Genomic DNA, 27,445 nt, shown 5'->3' on the forward strand with positions numbered 1-27,445 from the left:
TTCCCCATTCAGATTCAGTGCGTGTGGAAGTGTACCCCATTCAGAGTCAGTGCCTGTGGAAGTTTACCGCATTCAGATTCAGTACCTGTAGAAGTTTACACCATTCAGATTCAGTACCTGTAGAAGTTTACTCCATTCAGATTCAGTGCCAGTTGAAATTTGCCCCATTCAGATTCAGAGCCAGTAGAAGTTATCCCCATTCAGAGTCAGTGCCTGTGGAAGTTTTCCCCATTCAGAGTTAGTGCCTGTGGAAGTGTCCCCCAGTGAGAGTCAGTGCCTGTGGAAGTGTACCGCAGTGAGAGTCAGTGCCTGTGGATGTTTAACCCATTCAGAGACAGTGCCCGTGGAAGTGTACCCCAGTGAGAGTCAGTGCCTGTGGAAGTTTACCCCATTCAGAGTCAGTGCCTGTGGAAGTTTACCCCATTCAGATTCAGTGCGTGTGGAAGTGTACCCCATTCAGAGTCAGTGCCTGTGGAAGTTTTCCCCATTCAGATTCAGTGCGTGTGGAAGTGTACCCCATTCAGAGTCAGTGCCTGTAGAAGTTTACCCCATTCAGATTCAGTGCGTGTGGAAGTGTACCCCATTCAGAGTCAGTGCCTGTGGAAGTTTACCCCATTCAGAGTCATTGCCTGTGGAAGTGTACCCCAGTGAGAGTCAGTGCCTGTGGAAGTGTACCCCATTTAGAGTCAGTGCCTGTGGAAGTTTACCCCATTCAGCTTCAGTCCCTGTAGAAGTTTACCCCATTCAGATTCAGTGCGTGTGGAAGGGTACCCCATTCAGATGCAGTGCCTGCAGAAGTTTACCCCATTCAAAGTCAGTGCCTGTGGAAGTTTACCCCATTCGGAGTCAGTACCTGTGGAAGTGTACCCCAGTGAGAGTCAGTACCTTTGGAAGTTTACCCAAGACAGAGTTAGTGCCTGTGGAATGGTACACCCAGTGAGAGTCAGTGCCTGTGGAAGTTTACCCCATTCAGATTCAGAAACAGTAGACGTTTTCCCCATTCATATTTAGTGCCTGGAGAAGTTTACCCCATTCAGAGTCAGTGCCTGTGGAAGTGTACCCCAGTGACATTCAGTGCCTGCAGAAGTGTACCCCAGTGGGATTCAGTGGCTGGGGAGTGGCTCTCCATTAGGAGTCACTGCTTATAGAAGTGTACCCCACTCAGACTCAGTGCATGTGGAAATGTACCCCAGTGAGAGTCAGTGCCTGTGGAAATGTACCCGAGTGAGAGTCAGGGCCTGTAGAAGTGTACCCAAGTGAGAGTCAGTGCCTGTAGAAGTGTACCCAATTGAGAGTCAGTGCCAGTAGAAATGTACCCAAGTGAGAGTCAGTGCATGTGGTAATGTACCCCAGTGAGAGTCAGTGCCTGTGGAAATGTACCCCAGTGAGATTCAGTGCCTGTAGAAGTGTACCCAATTCAGAAACTGTGCCTGTGGACATGTACACCAGTGAGAGTCAGTCACTGTGGAAATGTACCCCAGTGAGAGTCAATGCCTGTAGAAGTGTACCCCATTCAGAGTCAGTGCCTGTGGAATTGTACCCCAGTGAGAGTCAGTGCCTGTGGAAGTTTATCCCATTCAGAGTCAGTGCCTGTGGAAGTGTCCCCCAGTGTGAGTCAGTGCCTGTGGAAGTTTACCCCATTCAGATTCAGTACCTGTAGAAGTTTACCCCATTCAGATTCAGTGCCTGCAGAAGTTTACACCATTCAGAGTCACTGCCTGTGGAAGTTTACCCCAGTGAGAGTCAGTGCCTGTGGAAGTGTACCCCAGTTCGAGTCAGTGCCGAGGGAACGGTACCCAAGTGACAGTTAGAGCCTGTGGGACTGCACCCCAGTGCGAGTCAGTGTGGGTTGAATTGTAACCCAGAGAGTGTCAGTGCCGATAGAAGTGTACCCCAGTGAGAGTCTGTACCTGTGGAAGTGTACCCCAGTGAAAGTCAGTCCCTGTGGAAGTGTACCCCTGTGAGAGTCAGTCCCTGTTGAACTGGACCCGAGAGAGTGTCAGTGCCTGTGGAAGTGTCCCCCAGTGAGATTCAAAGCCGGCGGAAGGGTACCCCAGTGTGAGTCATTGCCTGTGGACATTTACCCCAGTGAGAGTCATTGCCTCGAGAAGTTTACGCCATTCAGAATCAGTGCCTGTGGAAGTTTACCTCATTCAGATTCAGTGCCTGTGGCAGTGTACCTCATTCAGACTCAGTGCCTGTGGAAGTTTACCCCATTCAGAGTCAGTGCCTGTGGAAGTGTGCCCCAGTGAGAGTCTGAGCCTGCAGAAGATTACCCCATTCAGAGTCAGTGCCTGTGGAAGTGCACCCAAGTGAGGGTCAGTGCCTGTGGAACAAAAACAAGAAATGCTGGAATCACTCAGCAGGTCTGGCAGCATCTGTGGAAAGAGAAGCAGAGTTTACGTTTCGGGTCAGTGACCCTTCTTCGGAACTGACAAATATTAGAAAAGTCACAGGGGCGGCACAGTGGCGCAGTGGTTAGCACCGCAGCCTCACAGCTCCAGGGACCCGGGTTCGATTCTGGGTACTGCCTGTGCGGAGTTTGCAAGTTCTCCCTGTGTCTGCGTGGGTTTCCTCCGGGTGCTCCGGTTTCCTCCCACATGCCAAAGACTTGCAGGTTGATAGGTTAATTGGCCATTATAAATTGCCCCTAGTATAGGTAGGTGGTAGGGAAATATATAGGGACAGGTGGGGATGTGATAGGAATATGGGATTAGTGTAGGATTAGTATAAATGGGTGGTTGATGGTCGGCACAGACTCGGTGGGCCGAAGGGCCTGTTTCAGTGCTGTATCTCAAAACTAAACTAAAAAAACTAAACTAAACATAAACAAGTGAGGTGGGGGTGGGGCAAGAGATAACAAAGGAACAGTTGCAGATTGGACTAGGCCTCATAGCTGACCAAAAGTTCACGGAGAAAAGGCAAACAATATGTTAATGGTGTGTTGAAAGACAAAGCAATATTGTTTCCCTTTTCTCCGTGACCTTTTGGTCTGCTATGTGGCCTGGTCCAATCTGCACCTGCTCCTTTGTTATCTCTTGCCCCACGCCCACCTCACTTGTTTATAATCTGTGACTTTTCTAATATTTGTCAGTTCCGATGAAGGGTCACTGACCCGAAACCTTTAACTCTGCTTCTCTTTCCACAGATGCTGCGAGACCTGCTGAGTGATTCCAGCATTTCTTGTTTTTGTTTCAGACTTCCAGCATCCGCAGTATTTTGCTTTTATTTCAGTGCCTGTGGAAGTTATCCCGATTCAGAGTCAGTGCCTGTGGAAGTGTCCCCCAGTGGGAGTCAGTGCCTGAGGAAGTGTACCCCAGTTCGAGTCATTGCCTCTGGAAGTTTTCCCCATTCAGAGTCAGTACCTGTGGATGTTTACGCCATTCAGATTCTGTGCCTGTGGAAGTGTACCCCAGTGAGAGTCAGTGCCTGTGGAAGTGTACCACAGTGAGAGTCAGTGCCTGTGGAAGTTTAACCCATTCAGAGTCAGTGCCTGTGGAAGTTTACCCCAGTGAGAGTCAGTGCCTGTGGAAGTTTAACACATTCAGAGTCAGTGCCTGTGGAAGTGTACCCCAGTGAGATTCAGTGCCAGTGGAAATGTATCCGTGTGAGAGTCAGTGCCTGTGGAAATGTACTCCAGTGAAAGTCAGAGGATGCAGAAGTGTACCCAAGTGAGAGACAATGCCTGCAGAAGTGTTCCCAAGTGAGAGTCAGTGCCTGTGGAAATGTACCCAGTGAGAGTGAGTGCCTGTGTAAATGTACCCCAGTGAGAGTCAGTGCCTGCAGAAGTGTACCCAAGTGAGAGTCAATGCCTGCAGAAGTGTACCCAAGTGAGAGTCAGTGCCTGTGGAAGGGTACCCCAGTGTGAGTCATTGCCTCTGGAAGTTTACGCCATTCAGAGTCAGTGCCTGTGGAAGTTTACCCAATTCAGATTCAGTGCCTGTGGAAGTGTACCCCAGCGAGAGCCAGTGCCTGTGGACATTTACCCCAGTGAGAGTCATTGCCTCGAGAAGTTTACGCCATTCAGAATCAGTGCCTGTGGAAGTTTACCCCATTCAGATTCAGTGCCTGTGGCAGTGTACCTCATTCAGACTCAGTGCCTGTGGAAGTTTACCCCATTCAGAGTCAGCGACTGTGGAAGTGTACCCCAGTGAGAGTCACTGCCTGTGGAAGTGTACCCCAGTGAGAGTCAGTGCCTGTGGATGTTTAACCCATTCCGAGACAGTGCCTGTGGAAGTGTACCTCAGTGAGAGTCAGTGCCTGTGGAAGTTTACCCCATTCAGAGTCAGTGCCTGTGGAAGTTTACCCCAGTGAGAGTCAGTGCCTGTGGATGTTTAACCCATTCAGAGACAGTGCCTGTGGAAGTGTACCTCAGTGAGAGTCAGTGCCTGTGGAAGTTTACCCCATTCAGAGTCAGTGCCAGTGGAAGTTTACCCCAGTGAGAGTCAGTGCCTGTGGAATTTTACCCCATTCAGATTCAGTACCTGGAGAAGTTTACCCCATTCAGATTCAGTGCGTGAAGAAGTGTACCCCATTCAGAGTCAGTGCCTGTTGAAGTTTACCTCATTCAGAGTCATTGCCTGTGGAAGTGTACCCCAGTGAGAGTCAGTGCCTGTGGAAGTTTACCCCATTTAGAGTCAGTGCCTGTGGAAGTTTACCCCAGTGAGAGTCAGTGCCTATGGAAGTTTACCCCATTCAGCTTCAGTCCCTGTAGAAGTTTACACCATTCAGATTCAGTGCCTGTAGAAGTGTACCCAAGTGAGAGTCAGTGCCTGTAGAAGTGTACCCAAGTGAGAGTCAGTGCCTGAAGAAGTGATCCCAAGTGAGAGTAGGTGCCTGTGGAAGTTTACCTCATTCAGATTCAGTGCCTGTGGAAGTGTACCCCAGTGAGAGTCAGTGCCTGTGGAAGTTTACCCCATTCAGAGTCAGTGCCTGTGGAAGTTTACCCCATTCAGAGTCATTGCCTCTAGAAGTTTACGCCATTCAGAATCAGTGCCTGTGGAAGTTTACCCCATTCAGATTCAGTGGCTGTGGCAGTGTACTCCAATCAGACTCAGTGCCTGTGGAAGTTTACCCCATTCAGAGTTAGTGCCTGTGGAAGTTTACCCCAGTGAGAGTCAGAGTTTGTGGAAGTTTTCACCATTCAGATTCAGTACCTGTAGAGGTTTACCCCATTCAGATTCAGTGCCTGTAGAAGTGTACCCCAGTGAGATTCAGTGCCAGTGGAAATTTATCCGTGTGAGAGTCAGTGCCTGTGGAAATGTACTCCAGTGAAAGTCAGAGGCTGCAGAAGTGTACCCCAGTGAGAGTCAGTGCCTGTGTAAGTTTACCCCATTCAGAGTCAGTGCTTGTGGACGTTATGCCCAGTGAGAGTCATTGCCTATAGAAGTTTACGCCATTCAGAATCAGTGCCTGTGGAAGTTTACCCCATTCAGATTCAGTGGCTGTGGCAGTGTACCCCAATCAGACTCAGTGCCTGTGGCAGTTTACCCCATTCAGAGTCAGTGCCTGTGGAAGTTTACTCCAGTGAGAGTCAGAGTTTGTGGAAGTTTTCACCATTCAGATTCAGTACCTGTAGAGGTTTACCCCATTCAGATTCAGTACCTGTAGAGGTTTACCCCATTCAGATTCAGTGCCTGTAGAAGTGTACCCCAGTGAGATTCAGTGCCAGTGGAAATTTATCCGTGTGAGAGTCAGTGCCTGTGGAAATGTACTCCAGTGAAAGTCAGAGGCTGCAGAAGTGTACCCATGTGAGAGTCAATGCCTGCAGAAGTGTACCCAAGTGAGAGTCTGTGCCTGTGGAAATGTACCCCAGTGAGAGTGAGTGCCTGTGCAAATGTACGCCAGTGAGGGTCAGTGCCTGCAGAAGTGTACCCAAGTGAGAGTCAATGTCTGCAGTAGTGTACCCAAAAGACAGTCAGTGCCTGCGGAAATGTACCCCAGTGAGAGTCAGTGCCTGCAGAAGTGTACCCAAGTGAGAGTCATTGCCTGCAGAAGTGTACCCAAGTGAGAGTCAGTGCCTGTGGAAATGTACCCAAGTGAGAGTCAGTGCCTGTGGAAGTTTACCCCATTCAGTTTCAGTGCCTGTGGATGTGTCCCCCAGTGAGAGTCAGTGCCTGTGGAAGTTTACCCCATTCAGATTCAGTACCTGCAGAAGTTTACCCCATTCAGATGCAGTGCCTGTAGAAGTTTACCCCATTCAGAGTCAGTACCTGTGGATGTTTACCCCAGTGAGAGTCAGTGCCTTTGGAGGTTTACCCCATACAGAGTCAGTGCCTGTGGAAGTGTACCCCAGTGAGAGTCAGTGCCTGTGGAAGTTTACCCCATTCAGATTCAGAAACTGTAGAAGTTTTCCCCATTCATATTCAGAGCCTGGAGAAGTTTACCCCATTCAGAGTCAGTGCCTGTGGATGTGTCCCCAAGTGAGAGTCAGTGCCTGTGGAAGTTTACCGCATTCAGATTCAGTACCTGTAGAAGTTTACACCATTCAGATGCAGTGCCTGTAGAAGTTTACACCATTCAGAGTCAGTGCCTGTGGAAGTTTACCCCATTCAGATTCAGTACCTGTAGAAGTTTACACAATTCAGATTCTGTACCTGTAGAAGTTTACTCCATTCAGATTCAGTGCCAGTTGAAATTTGCCCCATTCAGATTCAGAGCCAGTAGAAGTTTTCCCCATTCAGAGTTAGTGCCTGTGGAAGTGTCCCCCAGTGAGAGTCAGTGCGTTTGGAAGTTTATCCCACTCAGAGTCAGTGCCTGTGTAAGTGTACCGCAGTGAGAGTCAGTGCCTGTGGATGTTTAAACCATTCAGAGACAGTGCCCGTGGAAGTGTACCCCAGTGAGAGTCAGTGCCTGTGGAAGTTTACCCCATTCAGAGTCAGTGCCTGTAGAAGTTTACCCCATTCAGATTCAGTGCCTGTCGAAGTTTCCCCCATTCAGATACAGTGCGTGTGGAAGGGTACCCCATTCAGATGCAGTGCCTGCAGAAGTTTACTCCATTCAGAGTCAGTACCTGTGGAAGTGTACCCCAGTGAGAGTCAGTACCTTTGGAAGTTTACCCCAGACAGAGTTAGTGCCTGTGGAAGGGTACACCCAGTGAGAGTCAGTGCCTGTGGAAGTTTACCCCATTCAGATTCAGAAACAGTAGACGTTTTCCCCATTCATATTTAGTGCCTGGAGAAGTTTACCCCATTCAGAGTCAGTGCCTGTGGAAGTGTACCCCAGTGACAGTCAGTGCCTGCAGAAGTGTACCCCAGTGAGATTCAGTGGCTGGGGAGCGGCTCTCCATTAGGAGTCACTGCTTATAGAAGTGTACCCCACTCAGACTCAGTGCATGTGGAAATGTACCCCAGTGAGAGTCAGTGCCTGTGGAAATGTACCCGAGTGAGAGTCAGGGCCTGTAGAAGTGTACCCAAGTGAGAGTCAGTGCCTGTAGAAGTGTACCCAATTGAGAGTCAGTGCCAGTAGAAATGTACCCAAGTGAGAGTCAGTGCATGTGGTAATGTACCCCAGTGAGAGTCAGTGCCTGTGGAAATGTACCCCAGTGAGATTCAGTGCCTGTAGAAGTGTACCCAATTCAGAATCTGTGCCTGTGGAAATGTACACCAGTGAGAGTCAGTCACTGTGGAAATGTACCCCAGTGAGAGTCAATGCCTGTAGAAGTGTACCCCATTCAGTGTCAGTGCCTGTGGAATTGTACCCCAGTGAGAGTCAGTGCCTGTGGACGTTTACCCCATTCAGAGTCAGTGCCTGTGGAAGTGTCCCCCAGTGTGAGTCAGTGCCTGTGGAAGTTTACCCCATTCAGATTCAGTACCTGTAGAAGTTTACCCCATTCAGATTCAGTGCCTGCAGAAGTTTACACCATTCAGAGTCACTGCCTGTGGAAGTTTACCCCAGTGAGAGTCAGTGCCTGTGGAAGTGTACCCCAGTTCGAGTCAGTGCCGAGGGAACGGTATCCAAGTGACAGTTAGAGCCTGTGGGACTGCACCCCAGTGCGAGTCAGTGTGGGTTGAATTGTAACCCAGAGAGTGTCAGTGCCGATAGAAGTGTACCCCAGTGAGAGTCTGTACCTGTAGAAGTGTACCCCAGTGAAAGTCAGTCCCTGTGGAAGTGTACCCCTGTGAGAGTCAGTCCCTGTTGAACTGGACCCGAGAGAGTGTCAGTGCCTGTGGAAGTGTCCCCCAGTGAGATTCAAAGCCTGTGGAAGTTTACGCCATTCAGAGTCAGTGCCTGTGGAAGTTTACCACATTCAGATTCAGTGCCTGTGGAAGTGTACCCCAGTGAGAGCAAGTGCCTGTGGACATTTACCCCAGTGAGAGTCATTGCCTCGAGAAGTTTACGCCATTCAGAATCAGTGCCTGTGGAAGTTTACCTCATTCAGATTCAGTGCCTGTGGCAGTGTACCTCATTCAGACTCAGTGCCTGTGGAAGTTACCCCATTCAGAGTCAGTGCCTGTGGAAGTGTGCCCCAGTGAGAGTCAGAGCCTGCAGAAGTTTACCCCATTCAGAGTCAGTGCCTGTGGAAGTGCACCCAAGTGAGGGTCAGTGCCTGTGGAACAAAAACAAGAAATGCTGGAATCACTCAGCAGGTCTGGCAGCATCTGTGGAAAGAGAAGCAGAGTTTACGTTTCGGGTCAGTGACCCTTCTTCGGAACTGACAAATATTAGAAAAGTCACAGATTATAAACAAGTGAGGTGGGGGTGGGGCAAGAGATAACAAAGGAGCAGTTGCAGATTGGACCAGGCCTCATAGCTGACCAAAAGTTCACGGAGAAAAGGCAAACAATATGTTAATGGTGTGTTGAAAGACAAAGCAATATTGTTTCCCTTTTCTCCATGACCTTTTGGTCTGCTATGCGGCCTGGTCCAATCTGCACCTGCTCCTTTGTTATCTCTTGCCCCACCCCCACCTCACTTGTTTATAATCTGTGACTTTTCTAATATTTGTCAGTTCCGATGAAGGGTCACTGACCCGAAACATTTAACTCTGCTTCTCTTTCCACAGATGCTGCCAGACCTGCTGAGAGATTCCAGCATTTCTTGTTTTTGTTTCAGATTTCCAGCATCCGCAGTATTTTGCTTTTATTTCAGTGCCTGTGGAAGTTTGACCGATTCAGAGACAGTGCCTGTGGAAGTGTCCCCCAGTAGGAGTCAGTGCCTGAGGAAGTGTACCCCAGTTCGAGTCATTGCCTCTGGAAGTTTACCCCATTCAGAGACAGAACCTGTGGATGTTTAGGCCATTCAGATTCTGTGCCTGTGGAAGTGTACCCCAGTGAGAGTCAGTGCCTGTGGAAGTGTACCCCAGTGAGAGTCAGTGCCTGTGGAAGTTTGCCCCATTCAGAGTCAGTGCCTGTGGAAGTGCCCCCCAGTGAGAGTCAGGGCCTGTGGAAGTTTACCACTTTCAGAGTCAGTTCCTGTGGAAGTGTCCCCCAGTGTGAGTCAGTGCCAGTGGAAGTTTACCCCATGCAGATTCAGTACCTGTAGAAGTTTACCCCATTCTGATTCAGTGTCTGTAGAAGATTACCCCTTCCAGAGACACTGCCTGTGGACGTTTACCCCATTCAGTGTCAGTACCTGTGGAAGTGTACCCCAGTGAGAGTCAGTGCCGGTGGAAGTTTACCCCAGTGAGAGTCAGTGCCTGTGGAAGTTTAACCCATTCAGAGTCAGTGCCTGTGGAAGTTTACCCCAGTGAGAGTCAGTGCCTGCAGAAGTATACTCAAGTGAGAGACAATGCCTGCAGAAGTGTACTCAAGTGAGTGTCAGTGCCTGTGGAAATGTACCCCAGTGAGAGTGAATGCCTGTGTAAATGTACCCCAGTGAGAGTCAGTGACTGCAGAAGTGTACCCAAGTGAGAGACAATGCCTGCAGAAGTGTACCCAAGTGAGAGTCAGTGCCTGTGGAAATGTACCCCAGTGAGAGTTTGTGCCTGTGTAAATGTACCCCAGTGAGAGTCAGTGCCTGCAGAAGTGTACCCAAGTGAGAGTCAATGCCTGCAGAAGAGTACCCAAGTGAGAGTCAGTGCCTGTGGAAATGTACCCCAGTGAGAGTCAGTGCCTGTGGAAATGTACCCCAGTGAGAGTCAGTGCCTGCAGAAGTGTTCCCAAGTGAGAGTCAATGCCTGCAGAAGGGTACCCAAGTGAGAGTCAGTGCCTGTGGAAATGTACCCCAGTGAGAGTCAGTGCCTGTGGAAATGTACCCAAGTGAGAGTCAGTGCCTGTGGAAGTTTACCCCATTCAGATTCAGTGCCTGTGGATGTGTCCCCCAGTGAGAGTCAGTGCCTGTGGAAGTTTATCCCATTCAGATTGAGGACCTGCAGAAGTTTACCCCATTCAGATGCAGTGCCTGTAGAACTTTACCCCATTCAGAGTCAGTGCCTGTGGAAGTTTACCCCATTCAGAGTCAGTACCTGTGGAAGTGTACCCCAGTGAGTGTCAGTGCCTTTGGAAGTTTACCCCGCACAGAGTCAGTGCCTGTGGAAGTGTACCCCAGTGAGAGTCAGTGCCTGTGGATGTGTACCCCATTCAGATTCAGTGCCTGTGGATGCGTCCCCCAGTGAGAGTCAGTGCCTGTGGAAGTTTACCCCATTCAGATTCAGTGCCTGTAGAAGTTTACCCCATTCAGATTCAGTACCTGTAGAAGTTTACACCATTCAGATTCAGTACCTGTGGAAGTTTACCCCCTTCAGATTCAGTGCCAGTTGAAATTTTCCCCATTCAGATTCAGAGCCAGTAGAAGTTAACCCCATTCAGAGTCAGTGCCTGTGGAAGTTTATCCCATTCAGAGTTAGTGCCTGTGGAAGTGTACCCCATTGAGAGTCAGTGCCTTTGGAAGTTTACCCCACTCAGAGTCAGTGCCTGTGTAAGTGTACCCCAGTGAGAGTCAGTGCCTGTGGAAGTGTACCCCAGTGAGAGTCAGTGTCTGTGGATGTTTAACCCATTCAGAGACAGTGCCTGTGGAAGTGTACCCCAGTGAGAGTCAGTGCCTGTGGAAGTTTACCCCATTCAGAGTCAGTGCCTGTGGAAGTTTACCCCAGTGAGAGTCAGTGCCTGTGGAAGTTTACCCCATTCAGATTCAGTACCTGTAGAAGTGTACCCCATTCAGAGTCAGTGCCTGTGGAAGTTTACCCCATTCAGAGTCAGTGCCTGTGGAAGTGTACCCCAGTGAGAGTCAGTGCCTGTGGAAGGTTACCCCATTTAGATTCAGTGCCTGTGGAAGTTTACCCCAGTGAGAGTCAGTGCCTGTGGAAGTTTACCCCATTCAGCTTCAGTCCCGGTAGAAGTTTACAACATTAAGATTCAGTGCCTGTAGAAGTGAACCCCAGTGAGAGTCAGTGCCAGTGGAAATGTACCCGTGTGAGAGTCATTGCCTGTGGAAATGTACTTCAGTGAAAGTCAGAGGCTGCAGAAGTGTACCCAAGAAAGAGTCAATGCCTGCAGAAGTGTACCCAAGTGAGAGTCAGTGCCTGTGGAAATGTACCCCAGTGAGAGTCAGTGCCTGTGTAAATGTACTCCAGTGAGAGTCAGTGCCTGCAGAAGTGTACCCAAGTGAGAGTCAATGCCTGCAGAAGTGTACCCAAGTGAGAGTCAGTGCCTGTGGAAATGTACCCCAGTGAGAGTCAGTGCCTGTGGAAATGTACCCAAGTGAGAGTCAATGCCTGCAGAAGTGTACCCAAGTGAGAGTCAGTGCCTGTGGAAATGTACCCAAGTGAGAGTCAGTGCCTGTGGAATTTTACCCCATTCAGATTCAGTGCCTGTGGATGTGTCCCCCAGTGAGAGTCAGTGCCTGTGGAAGTTTACCCAATTCAGATTGAGTACCTGTAGACGTTTACCCCATTCAGAGTCAGTGCCTGTGGAAGTGTACCCCATTGAGAGTCAGTGCCTGTGGATGTGTCCCCCAGTGAGAGTCAGTGCCTGTCGAAATTTACCCCATTCAGATTCAGTACCTGTAGAAGTTTACACCATTCAGATTCAGTGCCTGTAGAAATTTACCCCATTCAGATTCAGCACCTGTAGAAGTTTACCCCCTTCAGATTCAGTGCCAGTTGAAATTTTCCCCTTTCAGATTCAGAGCCAGTAGAAGTTAACCCCATTCAGAGTCAGTGCCTGTGGAAGTTTACCCCATTCAGAGTTAGTGCCTGTGGAAGTGTACCCCAGTGAGAGTCAGTGCCTTTGGAAGTTTACCCCACTCAGAGTCAGTGCATGTGAAAGTGTACCCCAGTGAGAGTCAGTGCCTGTGGAAGTGTACCCCAGTGAGAGTCAGTGCCTGTGGAAGTTTACCCCATTCAGAGTCAGTGCCTGTGGAAGTTTCCCCCAGTGAGAGTCAGTGCCTGTGGAAGTTTACCCCATTCAGATTCAGTACCTGTAGAAGTGAACACCATTCAGAGTCAGTGCCTGTGGAGGTTTACCCCATTCAGAGTCAGTGCCTGTGGAAGTGTACCCCAGTGAGAGTCAGTGCCTGTGGAAGTTTACCCGAGTGAGAGTCAGGGCCTGTAGAAGTGTACCCAAGTGAGAGTCATTGCCTGTAGATGTGTACCCAATTGAGAGTCAGTGCCAGCAGAAGTGTACCCAAGTGAGAGTCAGTGCATGTGGTAATGTACCCCAGTGAGAGTCAGTGCCTGTGGAAATGTACCCCAGTGAGAGTCAGTGCCTGTAGAAGTGTACCCAAGTGAGAGACAGTGCCTGTAGAAGTGTACCCAATTGAGAATCTGTGCCTGTGGAAGTTTACCCCATTCAGAGTCAGTGCCTGTGGAATTGCACCCCAGTGAGAGTCAGTGCCTGTGGAAGTTTACCCCAGTGAGAGTCAGTGCCTGTGGCAGTTTGCCCCATTCAGCTTCAGTCCCTGTAGAAGTTTACACCATTAAGATTCAGTGCCTGTAGAAGTGTACCCAGTGAGAGTCAGTGCCAGTGGAAATGTACCCCATTCCTAGTCAGTGCCTGTGGACTTTTAGCCCAGTGAGTGTCATTGCCTCTAGAAGTTTACGCCATTCAGAATCAGTGCCTGTGGAAGTTTACCCCATTCAGATTCAGTGGCTGTCGCAGTGTACCCCTATCAGACTCAGTGCCTGTGGAAGTTTACCCCATTCAGAGTCAGTGCCTGTGGAAGTTTACCCCAGTGAGAGTCAGAGCTTGTGGAAGATTTCCCCAATCAGATTCAGTAGCTGTAGAGGTTTACCCCATTCAGATTCAGTGCCTGTAGAAGTGTACCCCAGTGAGATTCAGTGCCAGTGGAAATGTATCCGTGTGAGAGTCATTGCCTGTGGAAATGTACTCCAGTGAAAGTCAGAGGCAGCAGAAGTGCAACCAAGTAAGAGTCAATGCCTGCAGAAGTGTACCCAAGTGAGAGTCAGTGCCTGCAGAAGTGTACCCAAGTGAGAGTCAATGCCTGCAGAAGTGTACCCAAGTGAGAGTCAGTGCCTGTGGAAATGTACCCCAGTGAGAGTGAGTGCCTGTGGAAATGTACCTCAGTGAGAGTCAGTGCCTGCAGAAGTGTACCCAAGTGAGAGTCAATGCCTGCAGAAGTGTACCCAAGTGAGAGTCAGTGCCTGTGGAAATGTACCCCAGTGAGAGTCAGTGCCTGTGGAAATGTACCCCAGTGAGTGTCAGTGCCTGTGGAAATGTACCCAAGTGAGAGTCAGTGCCTGTGGAAGTTTACCCCATTCAGATTGAGTACCTGCAGAAGTTTACCCCATTCAGATGCAGTGCCTGTAAAAGTTTACCCCATTCAGAGTCAGTGCCTGTGGAAGTTTTCCCCATTCAGAGTCAGTACCTGTGGAAGTGTACCCCAGTGAGAATCAGTGCCTTTGGAAGTTTACCCCATTCAGATTCAGTGCCTGTTGAAGTGCACCCCAGTGAGAGTCATTGCCTGTGGAAGTTTACCCCATTCAGATTCAGAAACTGTAGACGTTTTCCCCATTCATATTCAGTGACTGGAGAAGTTTACCCCATTCAGAGTCAGTGCCTGTGTCAGTGTACCCCATTCAGTGTCAGTGCCTGTGGAAGTGTAACACAGTGAGAGTCAGTGCCTGTGGAAGTTTACCCCATTCAGAGTCAGTGCCTGTTGAAGTGTACCCCAGTGACAGTCAGTGCCTGCAGAAGTGTACCCCAGTGAGTTTCAGTGGCTGGGGAGCGGCTCTCCATTAGGAGTCACTGCCTATAGAAGTGTACCCCACTCAGAGTCAGTGCATGTGGGAATGTACCCCAGTGAGAGTCAGTGCCTGTGGAAATGTACCCGAGTGAGAGTCAGGGCCTGTAGAAGTGTACCCAAGTGAGAGTCAGTGCCTGCAGATGTGTACCCAATTGAGAGTCAGTGCCAGTAGAAATGTACCCAAGTGAGAGTCAGTGCATGTGGTAATGTACCCCAGTGAGAGTCAGTGCCTGTGGAAATGTACCCCAGTGAGAGTCTGTGCCTGTAGAAGTGTACCCAAGTGAGAGACAGTGCCTGTAGAAGTGTACCCAATTGAGAATCTGTGCCTGTGGAAGTTTACCCCATTCAGACTCAGTGCCTGTGTAATTGCACCCCAGTGAGAGTCAGTGCCTGTGGAAGTTTACCCCATTCAGAGTCAGTGCCTGTGGAAGTGTCCCCCAGTGTGAGTCAGTGCCTGTGGAAGTTTACCCCATTCAGATTCAGTACCTGTATAAGTTTACCCCATTCAGATTCAGTGCCTGCAGAAGTTTACACCATTCAGAGTCACTGCCTGTGGAAGTTTACCCCATTCAGAGTCAGTACCTGTGGAAGTGTACCCCAGTGAGCGTCAGTGCCTGTATAAGTGTACCCAAGTGAGAGTGAGTGCCTGTAGAAGTGTACCCCAGTTCGAGTCAGTGCCTAGGGAACGGTACCCAAGTGACAGTTAGAGCCTGTGGGACTGCATCCCAGTGCGAGTCAGTGTGGGTTGAATTGTAACCCAGAGAGAGTCAGTGCCGATAGAAGTGTACCCCAGTGAGAGTCTGTACCTGTGGAAGTGTACCCCAGTGAATGTCAGTCCCTGTAGAAGTGTACCCCAGTGAGAGTCAGTCCCTGTTGAACTGGACCCGAGAGAGTGTCAGTGCCTGTGGAAGTTTACCCCATTCAGAGTCAGTGCCTGTGTAAGAGTACTCCAGTGAGATTCAGTGCCTGTGTAAGTTTTCCCCATTCAGAGTCAGTGCCTGTGGAAATGTACCCCAGTGAGAGACAGTGCCTGTGGAAGTGTACCCCAGTCAGAGTCAGTGCCTGTCGAAGTGTACCCCACTGAGAGTCATTGCCTGTGGAACTGTAACCAATTCAGAGTCAGTGCCTCTGGAAGTTTACCCATTCAGAGTCAGTGCCTGGGGAAGTTTAACACATTCAGATTCAGTGCCTGTGGAAGTGTACCCCAGTGAGAGTAAGTGCCTGTGGAACTTTACCCCATTCGGATTCAGTGCCTGTGGAAGTGTACCCCAGTGAGATTAAATGCCTGTGGATGTTTACCCCATTCAGAGTCATTGCATGTGGAAGTGTACACCAAAGAGAGTCTTTGCCTGTGGAAGTTGACCCCATTCAGTGTCATTGCCTGTGGAAGTGCATCCCAGTGAGTGTCAGTGCCTGTGGAAGTTTACCCCATTCAGAGTCAGTGCCTGTGGAAGTGTCCCCCAGTGAGATTCAGTGCCTGTGGAAGAGTTCCCCAGTGTGAGTCATTGCCTCTGGAAGTTTACGCCATTCAGACTCAGTGCCTGTGGAAGTTTACCCCATTCAGAGTCAGTGCCTGTGGAAGTTTCCCCCAGTGAGAGTCAGTGCCTGTGGAAGTTTACCCCATTCAGATTCAGTACCTGTAGAAGTGAACACCATTCAGAGTCAGTGCCTGTGGAGGTTTACCCCATTCAGAGTCAGTGCCTGTGGAAGTGTACCCCAGTGAGAGTCAGTGCCTGTGGAAGTTTACCCGAGTGAGAGTCAGGGCCTGTAGAAGTGTACCCAAGTGAGAGTCATTGCCTGTAGATGTGTACCCAATTGAGAGTCAGTGCCAGCAGAAGTGTACCCAAGTGAGAGTCAGTGCATGTGGTAATGTACCCCAGTGAGAGTCAGTGCCTGTGGAAATGTACCCCAGTGAGAGTCAGTGCCTGTAGAAGTGTACCCAAGTGAGAGACAGTGCCTGTAGAAGTGTACCCAATTGAGAATCTGTGCCTGTGGAAGTTTACCCCATTCAGAGTCAGTGCCTGTGGAATTGCACCCCAGTGAGAGTCAGTGCCTGTGGAAGTTTACCCCAGTGAGAGTCAGTGCCTGTGGCAGTTTACCCCATTCAGCTTCAGTCCCTGTAGAAGTTTACACCATTAAGATTCAGTGCCTGTAGAAGTGTACCCAGTGAGAGTCAGTGCCAGTGGAAATGTACCCCATTCCTAGTCAGTGCCTGTGGACTTTTAGCCCAGTGAGTGTCATTGCCTCTAGAAGTTTACGCCATTCAGAATCAGTGCCTGTGGAAGTTTACCCCATTCAGATTCAGTGGCTGTCGCAGTGTACCCCAATCAGACTCAGTGCCTGTGGAAGTTTACCCCATTCAGAGTCAGTGCCTGTGGAAGTTTACCCCAGTGAGAGTCAGAGCTTGTGGAAGATTTCCCCAATCAGATTCAGTAGCTGTAGAGGTTTACCCCATTCAGATTCAGTGCCTGTAGAAGTGTACCCCAGTGAGATTCAGTGCCAGTGGAAATGTATCCGTGTGAGAGTCATTGCCTGTGGAAATGTACTCCAGTGAAAGTCAGAGGCAGCAGAAGTGCAACCAAGTAAGAGTCAATGCCTGCAGAAGTGTACCCAAGTGAGAGTCAGTGCCTGCAGAAGTGTACCCAAGTGAGAGTCAATGCCTGCAGAAGTGTACCCAAGTGAGAGTCAGTGCCTGTGGAAATGTACCCCAGTGAGAGTGAGTGCCTGTGGAAATGTACCTCAGTGAGAGTCAGTGCCTGCAGAAGTGTACCCAAGTGAGAGTCAATGCCTGCAGAAGTGTACCCAAGTGAGAGTCAGTGCCTGTGGAAATGTACCCCAGTGAGAGTCAGTGCCTGTGGAAATGTACCCCAGTGAGTGTCAGTGCCTGTGGAAATGTACCCAAGTGAGAGTCAGTGCCTGTGGAAGTTTACCCCATTCAGATTGAGTACCTGCAGAAGTTTACCCCATTCAGATGCAGTGCCTGTAGAAGTTTACCCCATTCAGAGTCAGTGCCTGTGGAAGTTTTCCCCATTCAGAGTCAGTACCTGTGGAAGTGTACCCCAGTGAGAATCAGTGCCTTTGGAAGTTTACCCCATTCAGATTCAGTGCCTGTTGAAGTGCACCCCAGTGAGAGTCAGTGCCTGTGGAAGTTTACCCCATTCAGATTCAGAAACTGTAGACGTTTTCCCCATTCATATTCAGTGACTGGAGAAGTTTACCCCATTCAGAGTCAGTGCCTGTGTCAGTGTACCCCATTCAGTGTCAGTGCCTGTGGAAGTGTAACACAGTGAGAGTCAGTGCCTGTGGAAGTTTACCCCATTCAGAGTCAGTGCCTGTTGAAGTGTACCCCAGTGACAGTCAGTGCCTGCAGAAGTGTACCCCAGTGAGTTTCAGTGGCTGGGGAGCGGCTCTCCATTAGGAGTCACTGCCTATAGAAGTGTACCACACTCAGAGTCAGTGCATGTGGGAATGTACCCCAGTGAGAGTCAGTGCCTGTGGAAATGTACCCGAGTGAGAGTCAGGGCCTGTAGAAGTGTACCCAAGTGAGAGTCAGTGCCTGCAGATGTGTACCCAATTGAGAGTCAGTGCCAGTAGAAATGTACCCAAGTGAGAGTCAGTGCATGTGGTAATGTACCCCAGTGAGAGTCAGTGCCTGTGGAAATGTACCCCAGTGAGAGTCTGTGCCTGTAGAAGTGTACCCAAGTGAGAGACAGTGCCTGTAGAAGTGTACCCAATTGAGAATCTGTGCCTGTGGAAGTTTACCCCATTCAGACTCAGTGCCTGTGTAATTGCACCCCAGTGAGAGTCAGTGCCTGTGGAAGTTTACCCCATTCAGAGTCAGTGCCTGTGGAAGTGTCCCCCAGTGTGAGTCAGTGCCTGTGGAAGTTTACCCCATTCAGATTCAGTACCTGTATAAGTTTACCCCATTCAGATTCAGTGCCTGCAGAAGTTTACACCATTCAGAGTCACTGCCTGTGGAAGTTTACCCCATTCAGAGTCAGTACCTGTGGAAGTGTACCCCAGTGAGCGTCAGTGCCTGTATAAGTGTACCCAAGTGAGAGTGAGTGCCTGTAGAAGTGTACCCCAGTTCGAGTCAGTGCCTAGGGAACGGTACCCAAGTGACAGTTAGAGCCTGTGGGACTGCATCCCAGTGCGAGTCAGTGTGGGTTGAATTGTAACCCAGAGAGAGTCAGTGCCGATAGAAGTGTACCCCAGTGAGAGTCTGTACCTGTGGAAGTGTACCCCAGTGAATGTCAGTCCCTGTAGAAGTGTACCCCTGTGAGAGTCAGTCCCTGTTGAACTGGACCCGAGAGAGTGTCAGTGCCTGTGGAAGTTTACCCCATTCAGAGTCAGTGCCTGTGTAAGAGTACTCCAGTGAGATTCAGTGCCTGTGTAAGTTTTCCCCATTCAGAGTCAGTGCCTGTGGAAATGTACCCCAGTGAGAGACAGTGCCTGTGGAAGTGTACCCCAGTCAGAGTCAGTGCCTGTTGAAGTGTACCCCACTGAGAGTCATTGCCTGTGGAACTGTAACCAATTCAGAGTCAGTGCCTGGGGAAGTTTAACAATTTCAGATTCAGTGCCTGTGGAAGTGTACCCCAGTGAGATTAAATGCCTGTGGATGTTTACCCCATTCAGAGTCATTGCATGTGGAAGTGTACACCAAAGAGAGTCTTTGCCTGTGGAAGTTGACCCCATTCAGTGTCATTGCCTGTGGAAGTGCATCCCAGTGAGTGTCAGTGCCTGTGGAAGTTTACCCCATTCAGAGTCAGTGCCTGTGGAAGTGTCCCCCAGTGAGATTCAGTGCCTGTGGAAGAGTTCCCCAGTGTGAGTCATTGCCTCTGGAAGTTTACACCATTCAGAGTCAGTACCTGTGGATGTTTATGCCATTCAGATTCAGTGCCTGTGGATGTGTACCCCAGTGAGAGTCAGTGCCTGTGGAAGTTTGCCCCATTCAGCGTCAGTGCCTGTGGAAGTGCACCCCAGTGAGAGTCAGGGCCTGTGGAAGTTTACCCCTTTCAGAGTCATGGCCTGTGGAAGTGCCCCCAGTGTGAGCCAGTTCCTGTGCAAGTTTACCCCATGCAGATTCAGTACCTGTAGAAGTTTACCCTATTCAAATTCAGTGTATGTAGAAGATTACCCGTTTCAGAGTCACTGCCTGTGGACGTTTACTCCATTCAGTGTCAGTACCTGTGGACGTTTACCCCAGTGAGAGTCAGTGCCTGTGGAAGTTTAACCCATTCAGAGTCAGTGCCTGAGGAAGTTTACCCCAGTGAGAGTCAGTGCCTGTGGAAGTTTAAACCATTCAGAGACAGTGCCAGTGGAAGTGTACCCCATTCAGAGTCAGTGCCTGTGGAAGTTTACCCCATTCAGAGTCAGTGCCTGTGGAAGTGTACCCCAGTGAGAGTCAGTGCCTGTGGAAGTGTACCCCAGTGAGAGTCATTGCCTGTGGAAGTTTACCCCATTTAGAGTCAGTGCCTGTGGAAGTTTACCACAGTGAGAGTCAGTGCCTGATGAAGTTTACCCCATTCTGCTTCAGTCCCTGTAGAAGTTTACACCATTCAGATTCAGTGCCTGTGGAAGTGTACCCATTGAGAGTCAGTGCCAGTGGAAATGTACCCCTGTGAGAGTCAGTGCCTGTAGAAGTGTACCTCAGTGAGTTTCAGTGGCTGGGGAGCGGCTCTCCATTAGGAGTCACTGCCTGTAGAAGTGTATCCCATTCAGAGTCAGTGCATGTGGAAAGGTACACCAGTGAGAGTCAGTGCCTGCAGAAGTGTACCCAAGTGAGAGTCAGTGCCTGAAGAAGTGTACCGAAGTGAGAGTCAGTGCCTGTGGAAGTTTAACCCATTCAGAGTCAGTGCCTGTGGAAGTAAACCCCATTCAGAGTCAGTGCCTCTGGAAGTGTACCCCAGTGAGAGTCTGTGCCTGTGGAAGTTTACCCCATTCAGAGTCAGTGCCTCTGGAAGTGTACCCCAGTGATAGTCAGTGCCTGTGGAAGTGCACCCAATTGAGGCTCAATGCCTGTGGAAGTGTACCGCATTCGGAGTCAGTGGCAGTGGAAGTGTCCCCCTGTCAGAGTCAGTGCCTGTGGGAGTGTACCCCAGTGAGAGTCAGTGCCTATGCAAGTTTACCCCATTCAGATTCAGTACCTCTAGAAGTTTACACCATTCAGATTCAGTGCCTATAGAAGTGTACCCCACTCAGAGTCAGTGCATGTGGAAATGTACACCAGTGAGAGGCAGTGCCTGTGGAAATGTACCCCAGTGAGAGTCAGTGCCTGCAGAAGTGTACCCAAGTGAGAGTCAGTGCCTGTAGAAATGTACCCCAGTGTGAGTCAGTGCCTTTCGAAGTGTACCCAAGTGAGAATCAGTGCCTGTGGAAGTTTACCCCATTCAGATTCAGTGCCTGTGGAAGTGTGCCCCAGTGGGAGTCAGTGCCTGTGGAAATTTACCCCATTCAGTGTCAGTGCCTGTAGAAGTGCACCCAAGTGAGGGTCAGTGCCTGTGGAACAAAAACAAGAAATGCTGGAATCACTCAGCAGGTCTGGCAGCATCTTTGGAAAGAGAAGCAGAGTTTACTTTTCGGGTCAGTGACCCTTCTTCGGAACTGACAAATATTAGAAAAGTCACAGATTATAAACAAGTGAGGTGGGGGTGGGGCAAGAGATAACAAAGCAGCAGGTGCAGATTGGACCAGGCCTCATCGCTGGCCAAAAGTTCACGGAGAAAAGGCAAACAATATGTTAATGGTGTGTTGAAAGACAAAGCAATATTGTTTGCCTTTTCTCCGTGACCTTTTGGTCTGCTATGTGGCCTGGTCCAATCTGCACCTTCTCCTTTGTTATCTCTTGCCCCACCCCCACCTCAATTGTTTGTAATCTGTGACTTTTCTAATATTTGTCAGTTCCGAAGAAGGGTCACAGACCCGAAACGTTAACTCTGCTTCTCTTTCCACAGATGCTGCCAGACCTGCTGAGTGATTCCAGCATTTCTTGTTTTTGTTTCAGATTTCCAGCATCCGCAGTATTTTGCTTTTATTTCAGTGCCTGTGGAAGTTTACCCCATTCAGAGTCAGTGCCTGTGGAAGTGTACCCCAGTGAGAGTCATTGCCTCTGGAAGTTTACACCATTCAGAGTCAGTACCTGTGGATGTTTACGCCATTCAGATTCAGTGCCTGTGGAAGTGTACCCCAGTGAGAGTCAGTGCCTGTGGAAGTTTGCCCCATTCTGCGTCAGTGCCTGTGGAAGTGCACCCTAGTGAGAGTCAGGGCATGTGGAAGTTTACCCCTTTCAGAGTCATTGCCTGTGGAAGTGTCCCCCAGTGTGAGCCAGTGCCTGTGGAAGTTTACCCCATGCAGATTCAGTACCTGTGGAAGTTTACCCCATTCAAATTCAGTGTATGTAGAAGATTACCCGTTTCAGAGTCACTGCCTGTGGACGTTTACTCCATTCAGTGTCAGTACCTGTGGACGTTTACCCCAGTGAGAGTCAGTGCCTGTGGAAGTTTAACCCATTCAGAGTCAGTGCCTGAGGAAGTTTACCCCAGTGAGAGTCAGTGCGTGTGGAAGTTTAAACCATTCAGAGACAGTGCCAGTGGAAGTGTACCCCATTCAGAGTCAGTGCCTGTGGAAGTTTACCCCACTCAGAGTCAGTGCCTGTGGAAGTGTACCCCAGTGAGAGTCAGTGCCTGTGGAAGTGTACCCCAGTGAGAGTCATTGCCTGTGGAAGTTTACCCCATTTAGAGTCAGTGCCTTTGGAAGTTTACCACAGTGAGAGTCAGTGCCTGATGAAGTTTACCCCATTCTGCTTCAGTCCCTGTAGAAGTTTACACCATTCAGATTCAGTGCCTGTGGAAGTGTACCCATTGAGAGTCAGTGCCAGTGGAAATGTACCCCTGTGAGAGTCAGTGCCTGTAGAAGTGTACCTCAGTGAGATTCAGTGGATGGGGAGCGGCTCTCCATTAGGAGTCACTGCCTGTAGAAGTGTATCCCATTCAGAGTCAGTGCATGTGGAAAGGTACACCAGTGAGAGTCAGTGCCTGCAGAAGTGTACCCAAGTGAGAGTCAGTGCCTGTAGAAGTGTACCGAAGTGAGAGTCAGTGCCTGTGGAAGTTTAACCCATTCAGAGTCAGTGCCTGTGGAAGTAAACCCCATTCAGAGTCAGTGCCTCTGGAAGTGTACCCCAGTGAGAGTCTGTGCCTGTGGAAGTTTACCCCATTCAGAGTCAGTGCCTCTGGAAGTGTACCCCAGTGATAGTCAGTGCCTGTGGAAGTGCACCCAAGTGAGGCTCAATGCCTGTGGAAGTGTACCGCATTCGAAGTCAGTGGCAGTGGAAGTGTCCCCCTGTCAGAGTCAGTGCCTGTGGGAGTGTACCCCAGTGAGAGTCAGTGCCTATGCAAGTTTACCCCATTCAGATTCAGTACCTCTAGAAGTTTACACCATTCAGATTCGGTGCCTATAGAAGTGTACCCCACTCAGAGTCAGTGCATGTGGAAATGTACACCAGTGAGAGGCAGTGCCTGTGGAAATGTACCCCAGTGAGAGTCAGTGCCTGCCGAAGTGTACCCCAGTGAGAGTCAGTGCCTGTGGAAATGTACCCCATGCAGATTCAGTGCCTGTGGAAGTGTACCCCAGTGAGAGTCATTGCCTCTGGAAGTTTACACCATTCAGAGTCAGTACCTGTGGATGTTTACGCCATTCAGATTCAGTGCCTGTGGAAGTGTACCCCAGTGAGAGTCAGTGCCTGTGGAAGTTTGCCCCTTTCAGAGTCAGTGCCTGTGGAAGTGTCCCCCAGTGTGAGCCAGTGCCTGTGGAAGTTTACCCCATGCAGATTCAGTACCTGTAGAAGTTATCCCATTCAGATTCAGTGTATGTAGAAGATTACCCATTTCAGAGTCACTGCCTGTGGACGTTTCCTCCATTCAGCGTCAGTACCTGTGGAAGTTTACCCCAGTGAGAGTCAGTGCCTGTGGAAGTTTAACCCGTTCAGAGTCAGTACCTGTGGAAGTTTACCCCATTCTGAGTCAGTGCCTGTGGAAGTGTACCCCAGTGAGAGTCAGTGCCTGTGGAAGTGTACCCCAGTGAGAGTCATTGCCTGTGGAAGTTTACCCCATTTAGAGTCAGTGCCTGTGGAAGTTTACCACAGTGAGAGTCAGTGCCTGATGAAGTTTACCCCATTCAGCTTCAGTCCCTGTCGAAGTTTACACCATTCAGATTCAGTGCCTGTGGAAGTGTACCCAGTGAGAGTCAGTGCCTGTAGAAGTGTACCCCAGTGAGATTCAGTGGCTGGGGAGCGGCTCTCCATTAGGAGTCACTGCCTATAGAAGTGTATCCCATTCAGAGTCAGTGCATGTGGAAAGGTACACCAGTGAGAGTCAGTGCCTGCAGAAGTGTACCCAAGTGAGAGTCAGTGCCTGTAGAAATGTACCCAAGTGAGAGTCTGTGCCTGTGGAAATGTACCCCAGTGAGAGTCAGTGCCTGTGGAAATGTACCCCAGTGAGAGTCAGTGCCTTTAGAAGTGTACCCAAGTGAGAATCAGTGCCTGTGGAAGTTTACCCCATTCAGATTCAGTGCCTGTGGAAGTGTACCCCAGTGAGAGTCAGTGCCTGTGGACGTTTACCCCATTCAGAGTCAGTGCATGTGGAAGTGTGCCCCAGTGAGAGTCAGTGCCTGTGGAAGTTTACCCCATTCAGTGTCAGTGCCTGTAGAAGTGCACCCAAGTGAGGGTCAGTGCCTGTGGAACAAAAACAAGAAATGCTGGAATCACTCAGCAGGTCTGGCAGCATCTTTGGAAAGAGAAGCAGAGTTTACTTTTCGGGTCAGTGACCCTTCTTCGGAACTGACAAATATTAGAAAAGTCACAGATTATAAACAAGTGAGGTGGGGGTGGGGCAAGAGATAACAAAGGAGCAGGTGCAGATTGGACCAGGCCTCATAGCTGACCAAAAGTTCGCGGAGAAAAGGCAAACAATATGTTAATGGTGTGTTGAAAGACAAAGCAATATTGTTTGCCTTTTCTCCGTGACCTTTTGGTCTGCTATGTGGCCTGGTCCAATCTGCACCTTCTCCTTTCTTATCTCTTGCCCCACCCCACCTCACTTGTTTAAATCTGTGACTTTTCTAATATTTGTCAGTTCCGAAGAAGGGTCACTGACCCGAAACGTTAACTCTGCTTCTCTTTCCACAGATGCTGCCAAACCTGCTGAGTGATTCCAGCATTTCTTGTTTTTGTTTCAGATTTCCAGCATCCGCAGTATTTTGCTTTTATTTCAGTGCCTGTGGAAGTTTACCCCATTCAGAGGCAGTGCCTGTGGAAGTGTACCCCAGTGAGAGTCATTGCCTCTGGAAGTTTACCCCATTCAGAGTCAGTACCTGTGGATGTTTACGCCATTCAGATTCAGTGCCTGTGGAAGTGTACCCCAGTGAGAGTCAGTGTCTGTGGAAGTTTGCCCCTTTCAGAGTCAGTGCCTGTGGAAGTGTACCCCAGTGTGAGCCAGTGCCTGTGGAAGTTTACCCCATGCAGATTCAGTACCTGCTGAAGTTTACCCCATTCAAATTCAGTGTATGTAGAAGATTACCCGTTTCAGAGTCACTGCCTGTGGACGTTTACTCCATTCAGTGTCAGTACCTGTGGACGTTTACCCCAGTGAGAGTCAGTGCCTGTGGAAGTTTAACCCATTCAGAGTCAGAGCCTGAGGAAGTTTACCCCAGTGAGAGTCAGTGCCTGTGGAAGTTTAAACCATTCAGAGACAGTGCCAGTGGAAGTGTACCCCATTCAGAGTCAGTGCCTGTTGAAGTTTACCCCATTCAGAGTCAGTGCCTGTGGAAGTGTACCCCAGTGAGAGTCAGTGCCTGTGGAAGTGTACCCCAGTGAGAGTCGTTGCCTGTGGAAGTTTACCCCATTTAGAGTCAGTGCCTGTTGAAGTTTACCACAGTGAGAGTCAGTGCCTGATGAAGTTTACCCCATTCTGCTTCAGTCCCTGTAGAAGTTTACACCATTCAGATTCAGTGCCTGTGGAAGTGTACCCATTGAGAGTCAGTGCCAGTGGAAATGTACCCCTGTGAGAGTCAGTGCCTGTAGAAGTGTACCTCAGTGAGATTCAGTGGCTGGGGAGCGGCTCTCCATTAGGAGTCACTGCCTGTAGAAGTGTATCCCATTCAGAGTCAGTGCATGTGGAAAGGTACACCAGTGAGAGTCAGTGCCTGCAGAAGTGTACCCAAGTGAGAGTCAGTGCCTGTAGAAGTGTACCGAAGTGAGAGTCAGTGCCTGTGGAAGTTTAACCCATTCAGAGTCAGTGCCTGTGGAAGTAAACCCCATTCAGAGTCAGTGCCTCTGGAAGTGTACCCCAGTGAGAGTCTGTGCCTGTGGAAGTTTACCCCATTCAGAGTCAGTGCCTCTGGAAGTGTACCCCAGTGATAGTCAGTGCCTGTGGAAGTGCACCCAAGTGAGGCTCAATGCCTGTGGAAGTGTACCGCATTCGGAGTCAGTGGCAGTGGAAGTGTCCCCCTGTCAGAGTCAGTGCCTGTGGGAGTGTACCCCAGTGAGAGTCAGTGCCTATGCAAGTTTACCCCTATCAGATTCAGTACCTCTAGAGGTTTACACCATTCAGATTCAGTGCCTATAGAAGTGTACCCCACTCAGAGTCAGTGCATGTGGAAATGTACACCAGTGAGAGGCAGTGCCTGTGGAAATGTACCCCAGTGAGTGTCAGTGCCTGCAGAAGTGTACCCAAGTGAGAGTCTGTGCCTGTGGAAATGTACCCCAGTGAGAGTCAGCGCCTGTGGAAATGTACCCCAGTGAAAGTCAGAGGCAGCAGAAGTGCAACCAAGTAAGAGTCAATGCCTGCAGAAGTGTACCCAAGTGAGAGTCAGTGCCTGCAGAAGTGTACCCAAGTGAGAGTCAATGCCTGCAGAAGTGTACCCAAGTGAGAGTCAGTGCCTGTGGAAATGTACTCCAGTGAAAGTCAGAGGCAGCAGAAGTGCAACCAAGTAAGAGTCAATGCCTGCAGAAGTGTACCCAAGTGAGAGTCAGTGCCTGCAGAAGTGTACCCAAGTGAGAGTCAATGCCTGCAGAAGTGTACCCAAGTGAGAGTCAGTGCCTGTGGAAATGTACCCCAGTGAGAGTGAGTGCCTGTGGAAATGTACCTCAGTGAGAGTCAGTGCCTGCAGAAGTGTACCCAAGTGAGAGTCAATGCCTGCAGAAGTGTACCCAAGTGAGAGTCAGTGCCTGTGGAAATGTACCCCAGTGAGAGTCAGTGCCTGTGGAAATGTACCCCAGTGAGTGTCAGTGCCTGTGGAAATGTACCCAAGTGAGAGTCAGTGCCTGTGGAAGTTTACCCCATTCAGATTGAGTACCTGCAGAAGTTTACCCCATTCAGATGCAGTGCCTGTAGAAGTTTACCCCATTCAGAGTCAGTGCCTGTGGAAGTTTTCCCCATTCAGAGTCAGTACCTGTGGAAGTGTACCCCAGTGAGAATCAGTGCCTTTGGAAGTTTACCCCATTCAGATTCAGTGCCTGTTGAAGTGCACCCCAGTGAGAGTCAGTGCCTGTGGAAGTTTACCCCATTCAGATTCAGAAACTGTAGACGTTTTCCCCATTCATATTCAGTGACTGGAGAAGTTTACCCCATTCAGAGTCAGTGCCTGTGTCAGTGTACCCCATTCAGTGTCAGTGCCTGTGGAAGTGTAACACAGTGAGAGTCAGTGCCTGTGGAAGTTTACCCCATTCAGAGTCAGTGCCTGTTGAAGTGTACCCCAGTGACAGTCAGTGCCTGCAGAAGTGTACCCCAGTGAGTTTCAGTGGCTGGGGAGCGGCTCTCCATTAGGAGTCACTGCCTATAGAAGTGTACCACACTCAGAGTCAGTGCATGTGGGAATGTACCCCAGTGAGAGTCAGTGCCTGTGGAAATGTACCCGAGTGAGAGTCAGGGCCTGTAGAAGTGTACCCAAGTGAGAGTCAGTGCCTGCAGATGTGTACCCAATTGAGAGTCAGTGCCAGTAGAAATGTACCCAAGTGAGAGTCAGTGCATGTGGTAATGTACCCCAGTGAGAGTCAGTGCCTGTGGAAATGTACCCCAGTGAGAGTCTGTGCCTGTAGAAGTGTACCCAAGTGAGAGACAGTGCCTGTAGAAGTGTACCCAATTGAGAATCTGTGCCTGTGGAAGTTTACCCCATTCAGACTCAGTGCCTGTGTAATTGCACCCCAGTGAGAGTCAGTGCCTGTGGAAGTTTACCCCATTCAGAGTCAGTGCCTGTGGAAGTGTCCCCCAGTGTGAGTCAGTGCCTGTGGAAGTTTACCCCATTCAGATTC

Source organism: Heterodontus francisci, chromosome 26 (genome assembly GCF_036365525.1).
Source record: "Heterodontus francisci isolate sHetFra1 chromosome 26, sHetFra1.hap1, whole genome shotgun sequence".
Taxonomy (NCBI): domain Eukaryota; kingdom Metazoa; phylum Chordata; class Chondrichthyes; order Heterodontiformes; family Heterodontidae; genus Heterodontus; species Heterodontus francisci.